This window comes from Balaenoptera physalus, assembly GCF_965194825.1.
Source record: "Balaenoptera physalus genome assembly, chromosome: 7".
NCBI classification, from domain to species: domain Eukaryota; kingdom Metazoa; phylum Chordata; class Mammalia; order Artiodactyla; family Balaenopteridae; genus Balaenoptera; species Balaenoptera physalus.
Genome location: NC_138886.1, coordinates 47,142,221 through 47,164,795, shown reverse-complemented (window position 1 = coordinate 47,164,795; position 22,575 = coordinate 47,142,221). Strand labels below are relative to the sequence as shown.

Here is a 22,575-nt window from a genome sequence, read left to right as displayed (position 1 = left end):
GGGCAGCTCCTGCCTATTGTTGCCACACAGGAGTATTAAACTGGTTCTGCCAGCCAGACATTTTTATTTTCAAGAGAAGTTGAAAATCCTTATTTGTACATGAAATCTTCAGTTTTTAAAAGTATTCTGTGCAATATTTAAGAAACTATAGTAACCCTAAATAAACAGGGACATATACTATGTTCATAGGTTAGAAGACTCAATATTATAAAGGTGCAAATTTTCCACAAACTGACCTGTAAATTCAATAAAATTCCATTTTCTTTCTATATATGAGAATTAATGAGTCAATTACGTACACATATATCCCCACATCCCTGCCCTCTTGCGTCTCCCTCCCACCCTCCCTCTCCCCCCGAGCTGATCTCCCTCTGCTATGTGGCTGCTTCCCACTAGCTATCCATTTTACATTTGGTAGTATATATAAGTCCATGCCACTCTCTCACTTCGTCCCAGCTTACCCTTCCCCCTCCCCATGTCCTCAAGTCCATTCTCTACGTCTGCATCTTTATTCGTGTCCTGCCCCTAGGTTCTTCATAACCATTTTTTTTTCTTGGATTCCATGTATATGTGTTAGCATACGGTATTTGCTTTTCTCTTTCTGACTGACTTCACTCTGTATAACAGACTCGAGGTCCATCCACCTCACTACAAATAACTCAATTTCGTTTCTTTTTATGGCAGAGTAATATTCCATTGTATATATGTGCCACATCTTCTTTATCCATTCATCTGTCGATGGACACTTAGGTTGATTCCATGTCCTGGCTATTATAAACAGAGCTGCAATGAACTTTGTGGTACATGACTCCTTTTGAATTATGGTTTTCTAAGGGCATATGCCCAGTAGTGGGATTGCTGGGTCATGTGGTAGTTCTATTTTTAGTTTTTTAAGGAACCTCCAAACTGTTCAACATAGTGGATGTATCAATTTACATTCCCACCAACAGTGCAAGAGGGTTCCCTTTTCTCCACACCCTCTCCAGCATTTATTGTTTGTAGATTTTTGGATGATGGCCATTCTACCTGGTGTGAGGTGATACCTCATTGTAGATTTGATTTGCATTTCTCTAATGATTAGTAATGTTGAGCATCCTTTCATGTGTGTGTTGGCTATCTGTATATCTTCTTTGGAGAAATGTCTATTTAGGTCTTCTGCCCATTTCTGGATTGGGTTGTTTGTTTTTTTGATATTGAGCTGCATGAACTGCTTGTAAATTTTGGAGGTTAATCCTTTGTCAGTTGCTTCGTTTGCAAATATTTTCTCCCATTCTGAGGGTTGTCTTTTTGTCTTATTTATGTTTTCCTTTGCTGTGCAAAAGCTTTTAAGTTTCATTAGGTCCCATTTGTTTACTTTTGTTTTTATTTCCATTTCTCTAGGCGGTGGGTCAAAAAGGATCTTGCTGTGATTTATGTCATAGAGTGTTCTACCTATGTTTTCCTCTAAGAGTTTTATAGTGTCTGGTCTTACATTTAGGTCTTTAATCCATTTTGAGTTCATTTTTGTGTATGGTGTTAGGGAGTGTTCTAATTTCATTCTTTTACATGTAGCTGTCCAGTTTCCCCAGCACCACTGATTGAAGAGGCTGTCTATTCTCCATTGTATATTCTTGCCTCCTTTATCAAAAATAAGGTGACCATATGTGCATGGGTTTATCACTGGGCTTTCTATCCTGTTCCATTGATCTGTATTTCTGTTTTTGTACCAGTACCATACTGTCTTGATTACTGTAGCGTTGTAGTGTAGTCTGAAGTCAGGGAGCCTTATTCCTCCAGCTCTGTTTTTCTTTCTCAAGATTGCTTTGGCTATTTGGGGTCTTTTGTGTTTCCATACAAATTGTGAAATTTTTTGTTCTAGTTCTGTGAAAAATGCCGTTGGTAGTTTGATAAGGATTACATTGAATCTGTAGATTGATTTGGGTAGTATATTCATTTTCACAATGTTGATTCTTCCAATCCAAGAACATGGTATATCTCTCCATCTGTTTCTATCATCTTTCATTTCTTTCATCAGTGTCTTATAGTTTTCTGCATACAGGTCTTTTGTCTCCTTAGGTAGGTTTTTTCCTAGTTATTTTATTCTTTTTGTTGCAAGGTAAATGGGAGTGTTTCCTTAACTTCTCTTTCAGATGTTTCATCATTAGTGTATAGGAATGCAAGAGATTTCTGTGCATTAATTTTGTATACTGCTACTTTATCAAATTCATTGATTAGCTCTAGTAGTTTTCTGGTAGCATCTTTAGGATTCTCTATGTATGGTATCATGTCATCTGCAAACAGTGACAGCTTTACTTCTTCTTTTCCGATTTGGATTCCTTTTATTTCTTTTTCTTCTCTGATTGCTGTGACTAAAACTTCCAAAACTATGTAGAATAATAGTGGTGAGAGTGTGCAACCTTGTCTTGTTCCTGATCTTAGTGGAAATGGTTTCAGTTTTTCACCATTGAGAACCATGTTGGCTGTGGGTTTGTCATATATGACCTTTATTATGTTGAGGTAAGTTCCCTTATGCCTACTTTCTGGGGGATTTTTATCATAAATGGGTGTTGAATTTTGTTGAAAGCTTTTTCTGCATCTATTGAGATGATCATATGGTTTTTCTCCTTCAGTTTGTTAATATGGTGTCTCACATTGATTGATTTGCATATATTGAAGAATCCTTGCATTCCTGGGAGAAACCCCACTTGATCATGGTGTATGATCCTTTAATGTGTTGTTGGATTCTGTTTGCTAGTATTTTGTTGAGAATTTTTGCATCTACGTTCATCAGTGTTATTGGCCTTTAGTTTTCTTTTTTTGTGATATCTTTGTCTGGTTTTGGTATCAGTGTGATGGTGGCCTTGTAGAATGAGTTTGGGAGTGTTCCTCCCTCTGCTATATTTTGGAAGCATTTGAGAAGGATAGGTGTAAGCTCTTCTCTAAATATTTGATAGAATTTGCCTGTGAAGCCATCTGGTCCTGGGCTTTTGTTTGTTGGAAGATTTTTAATCACAGTCTCAATTTCAGTGCTTGTGATTGGTCTCTTTTTATTTTCTAGTTTTCTTCCTGGTTCAGTCTCGGAAGGTTCTGCTTTTCTAAGAATTTGCTTATTTCTTCCAGGTTGTCCATTTTAAGGCATATAGTTGGTTGCAGTAATTCTCATGATCCTTTGTATTTCTGCAGTGTCAGTTGTTACTTCTCCTTTTTTATTTCTAATTCTGTTGATTTGAGTCTTCTCCCTTTTTTTCTTGATGAGTCTGGCTAATGGTTTATCAATTTTGTTTATCTTCTCAAAGAACCAACTTTTAGTTTTATTAATCTTTGCTATCATTTCCTTCATTTCTTTTTCATTTATTTCTGATCTGATCTTCATGATTTCTTTCCTTCTGCTAACTTTGGGTTTTCTTTTGTTCTTGTTTCTCTAATTGCTTTAGGTGTAAGGTTAGGTTGTTTATTTGAGATTTTTCTTGTTTCTTGAGGTAGGATTGTATTGCTATAAACTTCCCTCTTAGAACTGCTTTTGCTGCATCCCATAGGTTTTGGGTTGTCATGTTTTCATTGTCATTTTTTTCTAGGTATTTTTTGATTTCCTCTTTGATTTCTTTAGTGATCTCTTGGTTATTTAGTAGTATACTGTTTAGCCTCCATGTATTTGTGTTTTGTACAGTTTTTTTCCTGTAATTGATATCTAGTCTTATAGCATTGTGGTCGGAAAAGATACTTGATATGATTTCAGTTTTCTTAAATTTACCGAGGCTTGCTTCGTGACCCAACATATGATCTATCCTAGAGAATGTTCCATGAGCACTTGAGAAGAATGTGTATTCTGTTGTTTTTGGATGGAATGTCCTATAAATATCACTTAAATCCATCTTGTTTAATGTGTCATTTAAACCTTATGTTTCCTTATTTATTTTCATTTTGGATGATTTGGACATTGGTGAATGTGGGGTGTTACAGTCCCCTACTATGATTGTGTTACTGTCGATTTCCCCTTTTATCGCTGTTAGCATTTGCCTTATGTACTGAGGTGCTCCTATGTTGGGTGCATAAATTTTTACAATTCTTATATCTTCTTCTTGGATTGATCCCTTGATCATTATGTAGTGTCCTTCTATGTCTCTTTTAATAGTCTTTATTTTAAAGTCTATTTTGTCTGATATGAGAATTGCTACTCCAGCTTTCTTTTGATTTCCATTTGCATGGAATAACTTTTTCCATCTCCTCACTTTCAGTCTGTATGTGTCCCTAGGTCTGAAGTGGGTCTCTTGTAGACAGCATGTATACAGGTCTTGTTTTTGTATCCATTCAGCCAGTCTATGTCTTTGGTTGGAGCATTTAATCCATTTACATTTAAGGTAATTATTGATATGTATGTTCCTGTTACCATTTTCTTAATTGTTTTGGGTTTGTTATTGTAGGTCTTTTCCTTCTCTTGTGTTTCCTGCCTAGAGAAGTTCCTTTTGCATTTGTTGTAAAGCTGGTTTGGTGGTGCTGAATTCTCTTAGCTTCTGCTTGTCTGTAAAGGTTTTAATTTCTCCATCAAATCTGAATGAGATCCTTGCTGGGTAGAGTAATCTTGGTTGTTGGTTTTCCCCTTTCATCACTTTAAATATGTGCTGCCACTCCCTTCTGGCTTACAGAGTTTCTGCTGAAAGATCAGCTGTTAACCTTATGGGGATTCCCTTGTGTGTTATTTGTTGCTTTTCCCTTGCTCCTTTTAATATTTTTTCTTTGTATTTAATTTTTGACAGTTTGATTAATATGTGTCTTGGCGTGTTTCTCCTTAGATTTATCCTGTATGGGACTCTCTGCATTTTCTGGACTTGATTAACTATTTCCTTTCCCATATTAGAGAAGTTTTCAACTATAATCTCTTCAAATATTTTCTCAGTCCCTTTCTTTTTCTCTTCTTCTTCTGGGACCCCTATAATTTGAATATTGGTGTGTTTCGTGTTTTCCCAGAGGTCTCTGAGACTATCCTCAATTCTTTTCATTCTTTTTTCCTTATTCTGCTCTGCAGTAGTTATTTCCACTATTTTATCTCCCAGGTCACTTATCCGTTCTTCTGCCTCAGTTATTCTGCTATTTATTCCTTCTAGAGAATTTTTAATTTCATTTACTGTGTTGTTCATCATTGTTTGTTTGCTCTTTAGTTCTTCTAGGTCCTTGTTAAACTTTTCTTGTATTTTCTCCATTCTATTTCCAAGATTTTGGATATCTTTACTATCATTATTCTGAATTCTTCTTCAGGTAGACGGCCTATTTCCTCTTCATTTGTTTGGTCTGGTGGGTTTTTACCTTGCTCATTCATCTGTTGTGTGTTTCTCTGTCTACTCATTTTGCTTAACTTACTGTGTTTGGGGTCTCCTTTTCGCAGGCTGCAGGTTCGTAGTTCCCGTTGTTTTTGGTGTCTGCCCCCAGTGGCTAAGGTTGGTTCAGTGGGTTGTGTAGGCTTCCTGGTAGAGGGGACTGGTGCCGGTTTTCTCGTGGAGGAGACTGGATCTTGTCTTTCTGGTGGGCAGGACTGTGTCCGGTGGTGTGTTCTGGGGTGTCTGTGACCTTATTATGATTTTAGGCAGCCTGTCTGCTAATGGGTGGGGTTGTGTTCCTGTCTTGCTAGTTGTTTGGCATGGGGTGTCCAGGACTGTAGCTTGCTGGTCGTTGAGTGGAGCTGGGTCTTAGTGTTGAGATGGAGCTCTCTAGGAGAGCTTTCACCATTTAATATTACGTGGAGCCGGGAGGTTGCTGGTGGACCAATGTCCTGAACTCGGCTCTCCCACCTCAGAGGCACAGGCCTGACACCTGGCCAGAGCACCAAGGCTGTGTCAGCTACATGGCTCAGAAGAAAAGGGAGAAAAAAAGAAAGAAAGAAAAAAATAAATAAAATAAAATAAATTATTAGAAATAAAAAAAAAAGAAAGAAAGAAGAGAGCATCCAAACCAGAAAACAAATCCACCAATGGTAACAAGTGCTGAAAACTATACTGAGAAAAAAATAAAACAATAAAACCGGACAGACAGAACCCTAGGACAAATTGTAAAAGCAAAGGTATACAGACAAAATCACACAAAGAAACATACACATACTCACTCACAAAAAGAGAGAAAGGAAAAATATATACATATCGTTGTTCCCAAAGTCCACTGCTTCAATTTTGGGATGATTCATTTTCTTTTCAGGTATTCCAGAGATGCAGGGTACATCAAGTTGATTTTGGAGATTTAATCTGCTGCTCCTGAGGCTGCTGGGAGAGATTTCCCTTTCTCTTCTTTGTTCGCACAGCTCCTGGGGTTCAGCTTTGGATTTGGGCCCGCCTCTGCCTGTAGGTCGCCTAAGGGCGTCTGTTCTTTGCTCAGACAGGACGGAGTTAAAGGAGCAGCTGCTTCGGGGGCTCTGGCTCACTGAGGCCGAGGGGAGGGAGGGGTACAGAATGCGAGGTGAGCCTGCGGCAGCAGAGGGCAGCGTGACGTTGCAACAGCGTGAGGCGTGCCGTGCATTCTCCTGGGGAAGTTGTCCCTGGATCACGGGACCCTGGCAGTGGCGGGCTGCACAGGCTCCCGGGAGGGGAGGTGTGGAGAGTGACGTGTGCTTGCACACAGGCTTCTTGGTGGCGGCAGCAGCAGCCTTAATGTCTCATGCCTGTCTCTGGGGTCCATGCTGATGCTGATAGACGTGGCTTGCACCCGTCTCTGGAGCTCCTTTAGGCGGTGCTCTGAATCCCCTCTCCTCGCGCACCCTGAAACAATGGTCTCTTGCCTCTTAGGCAGGTCCAGAGTTTTTCCCGGACTTCCTCCCGGGTAGCTGTGGTGCACTAGCCCCCTTCAGGCTGTGTTCACGCAGCCAACCCCAGTCCTCTCCCTGGGGTCTGACCTCCGAAGCCCGAGCCTCAGCTCCCAGCCCCCGTCCGCCCCGGCGGGTGAGCAGACAAGCCTCTCGCGCTGGTGAGTGCTGGTCGGCACTGATCCTCTGTGCAGGAGTCTCTCCACTTTGTCCTCTGCACCCCCGTTGCTGCGCTCTCCTCCGTGGCTCCAAAGCTTTCCTCTGGCCCACCCCCCGTCTCCACCAGTGAAGGGGCTTCCTAGTGTGTGGAAACCTTTCCTCCTTCACAACTCCCTCCCACTGGTGCAGGTCGTGTCCCTATTCTTTTGTCTCTGCTTTTTCTTTTTTCTTTTGCCCTACCGAGGTATGTGGGGAGTTTCTTTCCTTTTGGGAAGTCTAAGGTCTTCTGCCAGCGTTCAGTAGGTGTTCTGTAGGAGTTGTTCCACATGTAGATGTATTTCTGATGTATTTGTGGGGAGGAAGGCGATCTCCACATCTCACTCCTCCGCCATCTTGAAGGTCTCCCCGAAAAAAATAAATCTTGATCTCTACCTTACACAATATATAAAAATCACTTCCAAATGGATTGTGTATGTAATATGAAAAGTAAAACAATAATAAGGAAGAGAACATAGAAGAATATCTTCATGATTTTGGGGAAGCAAAGATTTGTTTAAAAGGATGCAACGATACTAGCCATAAGTTAGAAGTAAAATCTTCTGGGGGCTTCCCTCGAGGTCCAGTGGTTAAGACTTTAACTTCCAATTTAGGGGGTGCAGGTTTGATCCCTGGTCAGAGAGCTAAGATCCCACATGTCTCACAACCAAAATACCAAAACATAAAACAGAAGCAATATTGTAACACATTCAATAAAGACTTTAAGAATGGTCCACATCAAAAAAAAAAAATCTAAAAAAAAAAAAGTAACAACTTCTGTTTGTTAAAAGACACCAATAAGAGCATGAGAAGGGTTGCTATGTAAAGTACATATTTCACAAATGACTGATATGCAGAATATAGAATATCTACATAGCAATATGAAAGAGATACAACCCAATAGAAAAATAGGTTAAAGACTTTAAGTTTATAAAAGAAGATGTCTAAATGGTGAGTAAACCTCTGAAGAAAGTTGCCATCTCAGTAATCATTACGGAGATGCACATTAAAACTACAGTGAGATACAGTTGGTGGGAGTATAAACAGGAGCCACCACCTTGGAAAGTTGCTTGGTAGTGTCCATTAAAGCTGATAGTGTCCATAGTGTAGGCCCGTATACCTACACTATGATCCAGCAATTCCATTTCCATCAGAAATGTACACACGTGTGAACCAAAAGTTATGTACCAAAATGTTCGAAGAAACTTCATTTATAATACCCCCAACACAACTGTCCATCTACAATAGAGTATATAAATAAATGTAGTGTATTTATAAATGAAATACTATACATCAGTGAGCAGGAATGTATGATTGCTGCATGAAAAAACATGGGTGAATCTCACTAACACACAAAAATTTAGAGACAAAATTATATGCACTGTATGATTCTATTTATATAAGGTTCAAAAACAGACAAAACCAATCCGTGGTGATAGAAGTCAGGATAGTAATTACTTTTGGGGGGTAGTGTCTGGAAAAGGGGCATGAGAGAGATTTATAGGGTGCTGGTAGGTGTTCTGTTTCTTGATATGTGAGGAGTTACATGAGTGTGTTCAAAATTTGTGAAAATTCATTGAGCTGCACATATATAATATGTGCATTTTTCTGAAAGTATGTTATATTAAAAAATAGATTACTTAAAAAAATACTATGCAAGCCAAACAAACATAATTGTAAGTCTGGTAGAGTTCATGGGCCTACAGTTTGTGCCATTCATCCTGGGTCAAATTTCTGATTGAGCCAAACTGGTATTTTCACTGTTCATACTCCTGCGTTATTTCCTTTCTTGGGCTTCTGCCTATATCCTCTACCTGTCTGGAATTATCTCCCCACACCTTTTTACCATTCAGTCTTTCAACCCACTGTGGGCTCCACTTCTTTAGTGATTTTATTGCTCACCTGAATCACAAATCGGCTCATATTTTAATTACACTTTCTATGTATAGGTTTTGTCTCTTTAACGTTGTTCCTTGGCTCCCAAATGCCAGTCTTTATAGATCCATACAAAATGACAAAAATAAGGGCAATGTAGCTTTTGTCCTAAAGCTAAATACATTGTATCTAACAGATCTTTATTTTGTAGTTAGTTGACTTGTTTACTCTCTTAGTATTAAGGTAAAGCTCTTTCATGAAACAATGAAATTAACTGATACGAGAAAGTATGGTGGTTAAGGGTTCTGGGAGCCAGACTGGTTGTATTCAAATCCTGATGAGGCTGAGATCATTGACTTTTGCGGACTTCAATTTCCTGAAAAATGGGGATGATAACAGTATACACACACACACACACACACACACACACACACACACACAATGCTACATATAGTTATATATATCAATAATAAAATATATATAATTAATGTTTTATATATTTATAAAATGTCAGAACAGTTGCTGTAAATTCTAAGTGAAATAAATAAAGCCCTCATATCCATGTCTGGCACACAGTGTGCACTCTGTAAATGTTAGTCATTTTTATTGTTTAGCTAGGCAGAAGAAAAAGTTGATGTCTCTATCGTGTCTGTCCCTTCCATTTTTTATTCTCCAAGTTATTGGTCTATGAAATTCAAAAGATTCAGACCCATTCAGCTAGACTGTATGATCTCTGAGAGCATGGCCCATGCCTTATATTTCTTTTAAGTATATAATATTATATGAGGAGCTGCTCAAATGGATTGATGAAATATGTGTTTCTCTTTATAGTCCCAATTTCTTCTAAGCCTGTTGGTATGCCTCTATGGTGAAATGCGATAAGATATATTTCTGTGTAGATATTTGCTTTAATACCATTGAATAATGTTAATTAAATATGAACCTTCTCAAAATTTAAAACTTCTATTGTAAATTCCATCTTCTTTTCAAGATAGTTTTTTCAACTAATGATCGAGGATAATCCTCTAAGAATAATAGCAAAAAGGCAATCGGGAAAAATCCCCCCTGAGGTTCAGACAATCTGCTGTCTTTTGGCATAATTAACTTTGGGATAAGAAGATCTTTGGAAAATGCACAGTGAAGGACAGACACCAGACACTGAGCGAATACTCTGGTTGAGTTTAATTAGCAGTGATCTTTATGACACTAAAGATTTTAAAACATAGCTGTCAGTGACAATTGGTTGGGGCGAAGGAGGCAGCAGTAACTCTCTAAAAGATAAGCATTGCAGCTTTAAGACGACACAGCAGAAACTACGAAAGGTGTTTCATCAATCTTGAAACTGTTCTAGATAAAATTTGGAGATGTAGGAGTGGGAAGGAGGGACCTGAGAGAAGGAATCAGGGTTGTAAGTCTAGAAGAGTATCTTTGGAGAGCAGGAGGACATTTTCTCTCCCTTTTCCACCCTTATAATTCTCAATTAAAAAAAAAGAAAGTGCCTGCTTTGTATATACAACTTATATCTAAGACTCCCTGGAGGTATATTTTTTTCAAGGCTAAAGTAAAGGAGTAAACCTAATTTCTTTGACAGATTTCAATTTAAACCATGTGTTAATCACAGGATGACTTAATGGGCAGAGTTGAATTTTTAAAGGAATATTCCAAATGCAGAATCTTGAGTATAACCCTTATTTGAATCACAGAGCTTTTCTTTTTAATTTCCTTTATAAGAAATTTAAATTTCTTGAGTAGGATGATGGGGAAGATGGGGACACTATTTTGGAAGTTTTATTAGGGTGGCATAGAGGCACAGGTGCATAGCATAATTATTCTATCTACACTCAATTTCATTGCCAAGTGGGGCCAGTTGGTGCTTCTAAGGATTCCACTTGACTGACAGATCACAGAAACTTGAGCACTGAGGCATGAGGCATGATACGACTGCTCATGTTTCCAAAATTTGAAGAAAGCCTAAATTTCAAGGGATGGGGGCAACTCAAATCAACATTACTTGGGGAGGTTCACAGTCCCCTAATACAATTTTTGTCAAGGCTCTTCAGTTGAGCTCCAAATTCAAATCTGTACCATGACCTATAGCCATTATTATTCTGTCAATAGGCTTTAACCACATTTTGTCTTAAGAATAAGGACATAAAATAGCCAATTTTGGCAATTTTGGCAATAGTTCATTGTTAAAAGCTGCTTTTCAAGAAGAGGAAAAAACACTGCTGTTTCTCAGAATTATTCCTGTTTATATAGTACATACATATGGTGAATGACATGTGCATTTTGATCAAATGCATCGTTGTTTATGTTCCCTACTTTCCCTTTATTCTTTATTAGCGGAGGATAATCATCTGACCCTAAGTGCAGATCTAGGCTACTCCCATGTCTTTTCTGTTTGTAAGGTAAACAACTGTCGTATGTGTTTAAGTCATAAACACAACTTTAATTCAGTCTTGACAATGTCCGGGGCCATGTAAAGTTAAAACTGCAAATATAACATCTAATCTCTCTTTCCTGAAATCTGAAATCTCTCCTGTTTTGGCCTGAAGCCTACGGTAGGAGAGGAAGCAAGTTTGTCTCCTCTTCCTCTTTCCTGTTCCCTGCTTGCCTCCTTCCTAGAGTCAAATGTAGCATGGGAGAGGGGAGAGATAAAAGGATAAGACTGTTGACTCTTGGCTATCTGGCTTTGGCTCTTTGACTTGGCAGATGGTTAATGCCAGCCTCTGTTGGAAATCCTGGAAGGCAGGGACTTGGAACAAAAATGGACTCTTGCTCCTTTGTTGCAGTCTCATGGACTCTTCACTTGCTGGGTTTCTCTCGCCTGTAGGTCATTTTACCTGCATGGATGCATCTGTTAACAGGTGTTAACAAGCAACTCCTTGCTCAGTCCTCAGATATCATTGGGTGTGCATCCAGCTTCTACTAAGGTCACCTCATACGTCTATGTGGCCCAACTCTGTAGGACCCAAGAATAACAGAGGTCACTCTGTCCTGAATAACTCACTTCGGTCAACAGGAAACATCCCGTATCTCTTGCTTAGGGAAGCTCAGAGTGGGTAATGCAGTACCAACATGGCAGCTCCCTCTTCGATCCCCCACCAAAACAATTAAGTTAGTTAAGCCCTCTCTTACCATCTAGATTTCCCCAGGACCATCCACACTCTGCCTTAGATGCCTCTAGCGTGAGTCAGGCAAGAGTCTTCTGTTACTCCCAACTATAGGAAATGTATTTTGAACCATGCTCAGATTCTTCTTTGTGTCTTCCATCTACTTGCAGAGTCTGATTGGCATGCAGCAGGTTCTTCGGGGCCATTTCTTTGTAAAACTCTGTTTGGAGTGCGGTGTGTCTCATGCTTACTTTTTTGACTGCAATGTATTATATTGCTGTCCTAAGAAACAAAGGCAGGAAGAATCCAATTCTGTCATCTTGCTGCCTGTGTTTCATGGCTTGCAAAGTGTGCAGTCTTATTATTTCAGCTGTTTCTCACTGTAGCAAGAAATAAGCCCCCAAGAAACAAACATGTCAACCCCTTTTTGCTGGTGAAAAACAGAGTTTAGAAAGGTTAAATGACGGGCTCAAGTTCATATTGCTTTCACTGAAACTATCTATTTATTTGAATCCTCCCTGGGCTGAACTCTTTAAAGGATCTTGTATTCATGTTTGTATCCTCAGTACTTAGTGCATAGTAAACAATAAATAAGCATTTATTTGGTTTTTGTTTTTTTTGTTTTTTTTGGCTGTACCACAAGGTGTGTGGGATTTTAGTTGCCCAACCAGGTATCAGACGCGCACCCCTTGCAGTGGAAATGCAGAGTCTTAACCACTGGACCGCCAGGGAAGTCCCAATATATAATCATTTATTTATAGAATCAATACATCTGGGACTTCTAATGCCTAGTGAAGGGGTTCAGAACATGCCACCCCAAAATACGCCACTTTGGCATTTATTTTTAGCTGAAGGTGCTTGAGAAACAGCACTTGCAGGAAGGGCTCTCTGACGTCCCCCTTTGTACCTAAAAGCAGGTCACACTATGTCCTATGTAAAAGGTGCCCTCCTTGTACTGAGAAGAACATTCTTATCACCAGAGACTGGGATTCAACAGTGAAATGGTTCTGTACAAAGAAACCTACTAAAATAACCCTTATCTCCCATTAGTTTCCCCATATATTTCCTAGTCACCGTTCCACAATTTACTATCTGTGGCCTAAGACCATTTGTCTTGTCACCTCCCCACAATTTATTGTTCTTTGTTTAAAAAGATACATAAGCTTTCAGGCTTATGGCTTCTTTGAGTCTTCATTTTCCTTTTGATGACTCCCTCCCATGTGCACATAAAAATACTAAACTAAATTTGCATGTTTTTCTCTTGTTAATCTGTCTTATGTCAGTTTAATTCTTAGGCCAACCACAGAACCTAGGATAGTCGAGGGAAGTTTTTCCTCCTTTGCACTAGTCAAGTTCTTTTTCCACTGTACATCAACTTGCCCCCATGCAGGGTGTCTGATTTGTGACTTCTATGTCAGCACAACCAGTTATCCCCTAACAATCCAGGACTATTTAGGTTTAAGGCCAACCGAGGATCCAAAGGTTTGGATTTGAGTAAACTAAAGATGTTCAGAGCTCTTTGAGGGTTATTCTGGTCCATTCTACACTTAGCTTGTAACAAGCAACATTTACTGAGGTACTGTATGGATTATGAGAGAACCAACTATAAATAGGCAAGATTCCATGTCTTGCAGCTCACCCTGGAGCAGACTGGAAACTCAGGAAAACTCTGGAAATTATAGAATCTTTTGTAAATGCGTGAACTTCTTGACAGTTTTGCCTGGAGCTTTTAGAAGGTACATTAATCCCAGAGTGGTAAACCTTCATGCCTATAGGGTTGGGCAAGTAGCACACATGAATAAAGTGGATTAGGTGGAACACAATAGGGAGAGGTGAGGAGTGTGGTAAACCAGAGAACACCTGCCCTATCTAAAGGTAACAAGAACTACTCAACTCTGGCTGAAGTGAGCATAGCAACTCAGAGATTTCTAATTTTTCCGAAATGCTAGAAATCTGGATTTATTTTAAATGTAAATTTTCTCCATTTGAAAACACAGTGCTGGCCAGACAACATATCAGTGGGTTAGCAGGATTAGCCTCTGCCCTAGATTGATTCTGGAGCCATTTTCTTTCTCCTCATTCCACTCCTACCTTCTCTTTTCTTGGGACATGGCTTGGGACTAAAATGGACTCGAGATTAGGAGCTGAAGTAAGGACTGCTGCTCAGCCTTATTCCCTTCCATGGGTCTTTATCAAAAGGAGAGCTGTGCCCCATTTCATTACTCTCAGAGAATAGGAGAACTTATGTTTAGAACTACCTTCAGCTTTTGTTCAATTCAAGGATGAATTCCTTCCTTTAAGCAGGACTGCAAGGGGCTTCCCACGACAGTCTTAATATCTATCTTTTTTTAAAAAAAAAAAATTTATTTATTTAAGCTGAGCCGGCTCTTAGTTGCAGCATGCGGGATCTTCATTGCTGAGTGTGGAATCTTTAGTTGCAGCATGCGGGATCTTTAGTTGCGGCATGCGAACTCTTAGTTGCAGAATGCATGTGGGATCTAGTTCCCCGACCAGGGATCAAACCTGGGCCCTCTGCACTGGGAGCGCAGAGTCTTAGCCACTGGACCACCAGGGAAGTCCCTTAACATGTGTCTTATGTACATATCCATACATTATTATTGTTCACATAAATTTGAAAAGTATTCACTTTCTGAGTAATTGCTAGCTGGTTGTCATGTTAATGGCCGTTAAATGATGGCTTGTTACAAGCCATGATGATAAGCAGTTTATAACACAGGTATTTCTTTAAGAGTCATTCTCCCTCTACTTTAGATTCCTATTTCCACACTCATCTTGTGGACATCAGGGGCTCTGGATATGTATTTATCTGCTTCAGGTTGCGTGATTCTCCCACTCACCCAGTTGCTTGTTTTAGAGCTATCTAGGGTCTGAATGCAAATATTCAGTACCTTTAAGTATTATAACCTATGCTTAATCATTTAGCCCGCTTTGTGGAAGGTTTAGATACTCTGGAGCACTGAGCGATAAATTGTTTCTTTGTTTTTTAATTATTAAGGTTACAGCTTTGAGACTCCAGGAACTTTTGATGTCAGATATTAACAATAAACAAATTATAAGCCTGGCTTTTTTGTGGCATTGTGGTTATTACATGCTTAAATTAATTTGATAAATGTATCAGTGTATACCCCTTATGTGGCATGAATACACACATGCATATACATATTTTTATCATAAATAAAAGACATGGCACTTTAAAAGATCAACATTAACTAGCTAATGTATTCCATAGATTGTAAAGAAATGAAGCTTTCATTAAATGCTTGCATTTACGATTCAGTTGGTGTGGAGAGATTTTCATTTCTGACCTAGATACTTCAAGTGGCTTGCTTCTGGGAAAAATAATAGGTAGTTAGACAACAACAACAACAAAAACCCATGTCCTAATAGGTTTTCAGAATCCCTAAAATGTTTTATTTTCATATCCATTGTTTTGAAATTGTGTCACTAGGTTAAGAAAATAGTTTTCTAGGGTAAATCAGAATTTAATTGCTAGTTTGGAAGTGTCTGATGTACATGTATTGCATTTCACTTCAACCAAAATATTTTAGGTTCTATTGCAATCCTAATAAATTGGGGACCCCAAGGTTTCAGTCTCTGAAGAGTGTAGCATTTCAGAAAAACTGTTCAGTAGGCAATCTTGTCTCTTCCTCCTCATTAAAAAGGAAATCTGTTCTTGTACCTCTCAAAGGATATTACAGGGATCCAAATCAGAATCATCATATCCTTTTTTTCCCTTCTCCCCATTCTTTACATTTTCTTATTCACAACTAACGATCCCTTCCCCATTTCCATCCACTCCCTACCTAAACTCTCTCCCCAGTCTATATGATTTTTACTCTCTATCTTCCCTCCTCCCTCTCTCACAGCTCTTTATTTGTGAGTCACCTTCACCTCTTTCCCTGATTTGTTCCCTCCTCCTTTTATGTCAGTCTGAGAGATGGAGGGGAATAAGGAAGGGTGAACTGGTCTTGTAATTACCGAATGGTGGCCTTGGGGGGATTATGTAACTATTTTCCCTTTAATGATTTTTATCTTACGGCATATGGCATTAAAGAGCTTTAAATCTGGCTTGCTTCAATAATATGGATTAAAATACAAAGACATTGGTATATTTGGTTCATAACTGAATGTTTTGGAGAGGATGAGATTGGGCTTTTTATCACTAAAATGGTGTTATTCTCTGAAGCGGTGTCAGTACTATCGTACTACTCCATTCTGTGCCTATTAGGGCAATCAGGCTGTCTAGGCTTTGTGTCTCCAAATGCTTTCAGCCTTTATCAATGGCAACAGAAGAATTTATCAGTGGTAATTAGAGTGGTGCTCAGCCTTCAGACCGCTCCACAATCTGGCACTGGTTCTGGTTTCCTGCCTTGTCCTAGCCATGTTCCCCATGCCGAATACATTATTTATATCTCTATTAATAGAGCAAATTGCCTTGAATTATGGATATTCATGTACCCACAGTCTGCCTTAATGGATGATAAGCTCTATGGCGTCTTCACATAACACAGGCTGAATAAATGACTGTTGGGCTGACTGGAACTATTTATAGACTCTCAAACTTCAGGATAAATCCATGGTGTGACCTTGTTTGTTCAGTGACTAGCAGGGGAGCTGCGCATGGCACGTATTTTTGAACGAGAGATAGAGCAGCAGTAAAGCTAGCATCATCAGAATTTGGAGAGTCTTCTCTGTACTAAACTCAGCAAATATTTCCTGAACGAAGATGATGTAAAAGGCACTGAATGAGGTACCATGGGAAACACAAACTTAAGAATGTCTCAGTGTTCATCTCTGGGTATCTTAATGTCTTTGTGCATACAGTTTCACTTATATGGAACATAAGATGAAACAGAGAAAGCTCATTATTTCCTGGCCTGTTAAAATATCTGTAAGGTATGAATGCATGTGTGTATTTGGAGTATCTTCCATGTGGATTCACCACTTTCCTTAATTGGCAATATTTCTCAATTATTTTCTAGGGATTACCATAATATTGGTAAACACAATTATATACTTAATGTTTGAAAGAGGAATGAAGGGTAAACATTCCTTAGACTCTTACTACTGAGGAAACCAGACCAGCCATTCAAGTGATGAACCCTGTGACATCTAACGACTGCTGGTGAGTCTTTAGTCCCAGAATGTTTCAGCTCCCTGAGCTGGAAAACTTTGCTGTTGGTAACCACTAACAGAATCAAACTCCCCCTGGGAGGGTGGTCTCGGTTTTGCCAGTCTTCCTGGCCTTTATAACTTCTTTATAGTTTGGCATTTCCTCCTTGATCAAAATTCCTGTGTCTTGAAATATTCTTCAATAGCTATGTAAGCTGTGTTCCGTGAACTCTGGCTGAACTTGTTGCAATCTTGGTGGAAACCTTGAGCTTCATGGTATCTTCTGTGTACAGTCTATTTTATAGAAAAATGGAAAATTGAAACTGGAAGGGACTTTCTGGAAGTGTTAGTAATAGGAAGAGGACAAGGAGGAGGACTAGTGCAGTGGTAGTCAGAGTCGGATTGTAGTGCTAGTAAAGTATAGCAGTAATCATAGTGTTATGGGCTGAATGGTGTCCCTCCTTCCACCCCCGAAATCATATGTTGAGTCCCTAACCCCCAGTACCTCAGAATGTGACTGTATTTGGAGATAAGACCTTTAAAGAAGTGATTAAGTTAAAATGAGGTTGGCAGAGTGAGTCCCAATCCAATCTGCCTGGTCTGATAAAAAGAAGAGGTTTGGATACACAGAGAAGTACTAGGATGTACACATAGCAGAAAGACCATGTGTGATGGTTAATTTTATGTACTGACCTGGCTAGACCACAAGGTGCCCAGATATTTGGTCAAAATTATTCTGAATCTTTCTTTGAGAGTGTTTTTGGATGAGATTTACATTTCAGTCTTTGAGTAAAGTATATTGCTCTCCATAATGTGGATGGGCCTCATCTAATCAGTTGAAGGCCGGAGTAGAATAAAAGGCTGATGTTCCCCCAAGCTAGAGAGAATTTTGGCAGCAGACTTCCTCTAGATTTTATCTATAACATCAGCTCTTCCTAGTTTGTCAGTAGACTGCCTTTAGACTCAAATTGTAACTCTTTTCCTGAGTCTCCAGCCTTCAGGCCTTCCCCCATGAGATTTCAGACGTGCCAAGCTTCCCTAATCACATGACCCAATTCCTTAAAATAAATTTGGACTCCTTGTCTCTGAGTCCAAATTTCTTCTTTTTATAAGGATGCAAATCATATTGAATTAGCCCTCCCTCCCCCACCCTGCTAGTGACCTCATTTTAATTTGATTATCTCTGTAAAGACCCTGTCTCCAGATAAGACCACATTCTGAAATACTGGGGATTGGGACTTCAATGTGTAGATTTTGGGAAGACATAATTCAACCCATAACAGGTGGTGATTAAATATACTTGTTTAATCCATAACTTACTGCACATTGAAATAGAATCATGTTGAAACTGGAGGAGAAATGGATGCCTAACAAGAGATCCTAGACTTGGAAACAAGTGCAGGAGGTAGTGAGAATTTAAATTATCTTCATTTGGAGAAGCGGTGAGTGTGTATTCAGCAAAGGAGCTACATTATGTTATTTGGGGACATTTTAGAAGAAGGTCCATGCATGGAGAGAACAGTGTGGGGACAGCAAAAGGAGATGAACCATGGAAGTTACATGAGGTTGTTGTGGTCACTCAGGAGCATTCAACCCAGTTCCAGGAGTTGTCCTCACTTTCATTTAGGACTCCACCTACCCCGCCACCTCAAGTCATATGGTTGATGCTGCATAATTTCCCCAATCCTGAAGTTAAGTGTGAACATATGGCTACAGCTAAGCCAAGTGAGTTCTCTTTCTCAGGACTCTGAACACTGAATGAAGTAACTTGAGTACAAAATAACAGTAATGATTGGCATGCATTTATTAATTTCAGCAGTAGCAGTAGCCTGAAAAGAAGGTCAAGCAATTCCAGTGGTCTTGGTTCCCATCCTGACCTGGTTCTGAGTTTTTCTCCAGCCTTCCTGTAGATTTTGTGTTCTATCTGATGTAACAACTTCCTTTTGCTGAACTTGGGTTGATTTCTGATGCTTTTGATTGAAAAATTCTATTTCTTTTATTGAGGTATAATTGACATACAGCATTACATTAGTTTCAGGTGTACAACATAATGATTCAGTATTTGTATATATTGTGAAATTATTACCACAATAAATCTAGTTAATGTCTGTCATCATACATTGAAATATCCTAATTGATAAAATGTTTTCTTAGGGATAATACTTGTTCTTTCAGGATTTATACAAATTGCACTAATATCTGTACATATCCTAAGATAAGAGGAAACAATAATAAGTAGATTCATTAAACAGGCCCTTTTAAAAATTTCTTTTGGAAAAGAGAAAAAGAATACACACATATACATATGAATATATACATGTATATATAATTATAAAAATATGTTATAACAATATATAAACTATATATTAAGTATATACTTTGTATTATATATTGTGTATAATATATTATAAATATATTTAAAAATATATAACATGTATTTCTTTTTTTTTAATCTTAAATTAAACATATTTGGCTGAGAAGTGCTGTTTATAGTAAGATGAAGCAATGGGAAACCATGCTAGAGAGTAGTGCAGAAAGGCCCAAGTGTTTGTAAAATCCAAGCCTATTGTTAGTCTTTTTCACCCCTTCATACACACACACACACACACACACACACACACACACACACACAGACACACACACAGACACACGGATGTTTGTTGCCAAGTTATAATGATTGATAAATTAAAGACTCGGTTTAATCAACAAGTGCTAGGTTGGAAAGAGGATTGCAAACATAACTTTCTCAGTGAATCTACTAAAGAACAACCTGTGTCTATGTGTGTAACAAGAACAACAATGATGTATTGTTTAGAAGTTTGTTGAGAGACATAATGACTAGTCATACTAAATCAGAACGTATGGTGGCATATAGGTATCTGTCAAATGCTTAACAACAAAACCAAATATTTACCAAATGCTTATTACTCTCAAGGCACTGTGCTTATCTGCAATAATATAAAGGCAAATAAAACCTGGGCTCAGGCTTGAAGGAGCTCATGAAATGCAAAAATGTGAAATCTAATCATATTTGTGGAATTACAAGCATATTTTCAATTACTCTTGGGCACTAATACCATCAAACAAAGGTAAGAACTTTTGAAATTGACAGACCTTCATGATAGAGTCTAAGGAAAATTTCTTGGGCTACTAATTTTTCCTGTTCTAAACATTAAATTATACTTGAGTTTTGGTTGCAAGATATATATGGTATATCCTGTAAGGGCTATGTACAATCTTCATAGGGATTTAAATGGGTACTTCTATCCAGAGCAACCTACCCGGAGAATTCTCTAAATTCCCTCCTCTGTTCTGCTTACTGCTATCTGATTTACTTTCCATGAGAAAAATATACATGCTGAATATGCTGCAAACATGGTAAGTCACATGGGAAGTCACATAAGAGTTGGAAAGAGACAAAATAGTGTAGTAAAAACAATGCTGACCTAGGAGTCAGGCAAGCCAGTTTCCTTAGCTAACTGGCTTAAGTTATCACTTGGCCTTTGAGAGGCTCAGTTTTCTCTATTGTGTCACAGGAATAGTAACAATTCTTCTTTTATCTATCTCACTGGGTTGTGTAAGGCTCAATGCAGAAATATTGTAGTCCTGAATACCTACACAAATGTGAGTCACTATGGTTAAATGATGTCACAGGTTAGAGGAACTGTGCTGAAAGATTTCAAAGCTGCTGCTACTACTCTCTAAAAGTCTGAGTAGATAGCATTCACATATTTTTATCTTTCAGATGGGTGTGGGAGTGAGGTGGGACAGAGGAGCTAGAGGAGAGAGTCAAGTTGAATATGTGAAATTTACAACACACAGTAAAATGCACTAAGACTTTGAAGGTACTCACTACATTTTTTTTATCCCATCCCATGACATGTTTGCAATAGATTTCCTCTAATTATCCCTGAGGCAAGTGAAAACACTGAGTGATACAGGTGGCTTTAAACAATTACCTCTGAAAAAATAAAAAATGCTTCAATTGCTGGCCCCTGGGAAGAAAATTAATATAAAACAGGCAATCACAGTGTATCTTCCATTGCTTAAAATAGAATTGAACCATCCCATAACTTCAGCCTTCGTAGTAACCTTAGCTGATTGGAGAAAAACTAAATAAACCAAGATGTACTGCTCTCCTTCCATCTCCTAACAAGAACAGAAAGTCTGAGTCATAAAATAGAGGCCCTAGCCACTAGTTAGAATTTAAGACTTGTCATTTTCTGTGGAGTCAATTCTTAAACATGGTGTATAAAAAAAAAAACTCTAGGCTTTAATGACTGATGTTTTTAAGGAATGTGTATGTGTGTATGAGTGTGTGTGTGTATTCTGATATGGGCTGAGGCTATGTGTTTGGTGATTTCCACTCTTAAAACATTTCAACCTTAGCCAGTCACCCACTTTACTATTTTCTGGCCTTAAAAGAGGTGAAGCTAAAAAACAAGTTATTTTTGTTTTTTGTCCTGTCCCAAATCCCAAGTTTTCTGCTTGATTGGTTAGCGACTGGATTTTATTTACATGGCAAGGAAAAGGCAAACATTACAAAAGTTTAATTAAAAGCTATCAGAGCAAATACTTATATTCTGAATTATAATGTAAATGTGGCTCTTTTACCACATGGTCATCTGGAGTACTTGACCTTATGTATGAAACACTTAAACTTTCCTATGCATAACCCCCATAAAGCTGATTAGTAAAAATTCTAATATTTCTTCTTGTGAGTCCCCTCTCCCAAATAGTCTAAGAATCCTGGTTCAAAGATGGCTACAGTGATGGCTATGGTGGTGTGAGTTCTGACTCTACTGCTGTTTCTTCTTGCTGCAACTTAATATCAAGGATGAATATTGGTCCTTCACAGTCTGATAGATGTTATACTGCTGCTGGAATGGTCTAGTGAATCCGGGTCATTGACCAGGCCTCATGTTGGGTCCCCAGTGAATAACACGTTTTAGTTCACACTTTCATGCTCAGTGACTATTCTCCAAAGTACAACTGCTGTGCTTAGCTGCCTAGGTTGGAGGAACTTCCAGCATTTGTCATACTGCACAAACCAGCCCTCCCTCATCAACATTTAGGCACTAGTGTTAACGCTGCATCACCAGTCCCCACAGACACCCCCAATTTTTTACTTTATTTTCCATGATTAAAATTTTTCACTTTACATACTGGTTAGGGTTCAGGGACTGGAATCCTTATGCAGTTTGGGCCACCTTCATCCCAAGGAAAACTTCTGCTTATCAGGATGTGGGCAGATTTATTTAGCTACTGGAACAAAACCAAAGGCCTTATATTCTTCTACCAGAACAATGGGTAGATACTTGTTCTATATTGTTTTTTACCTGGGAGGGTCACTTAAGTGACTCTTTACAGCTCAAAGAAGATCAAACAAACAAACAAAAAACTTCAGCTCTACCCCACACAATTGTAATATCTGGAAGCATTTAGAGTAGAAAGATAAATACATAGGCACTTAGAGCAACTGGCCTTCTACTGCTC

The 22,575-nt window shown here is 38.7% G+C and overlaps 1 protein-coding gene and 1 long non-coding RNA gene across 19 annotated transcripts in view; one reads left to right on the top strand and one right to left on the bottom strand.

Moving 5' to 3' along the window:
• Positions 1 to 22,575, top strand: part of TMC1 (transmembrane channel like 1) — a 375,625-nt gene that overhangs the window by 105,764 nt on the left and 247,286 nt on the right. For 17 of the 18 annotated variants that reach the window (XR_014266085.1, XR_014266086.1, XR_014266087.1 and 14 more), the window contains exon 3: positions 16,950 to 17,092. The exons of the other annotated variant lie outside the window; for it this stretch is intronic. The gene's annotated coding sequence lies outside the window, so the exon portion shown is untranslated. The remainder of the gene's footprint in view (positions 1 to 16,949; positions 17,093 to 22,575) is intronic. 18 annotated transcript variants of the gene reach the window in all.
• The window catches only part of LOC309665019, a 120,595-nt gene that overhangs the window by 36,572 nt on the left and 61,448 nt on the right, over positions 1 to 22,575 (bottom strand). The gene's annotated exons all lie outside the window — the stretch shown is intronic.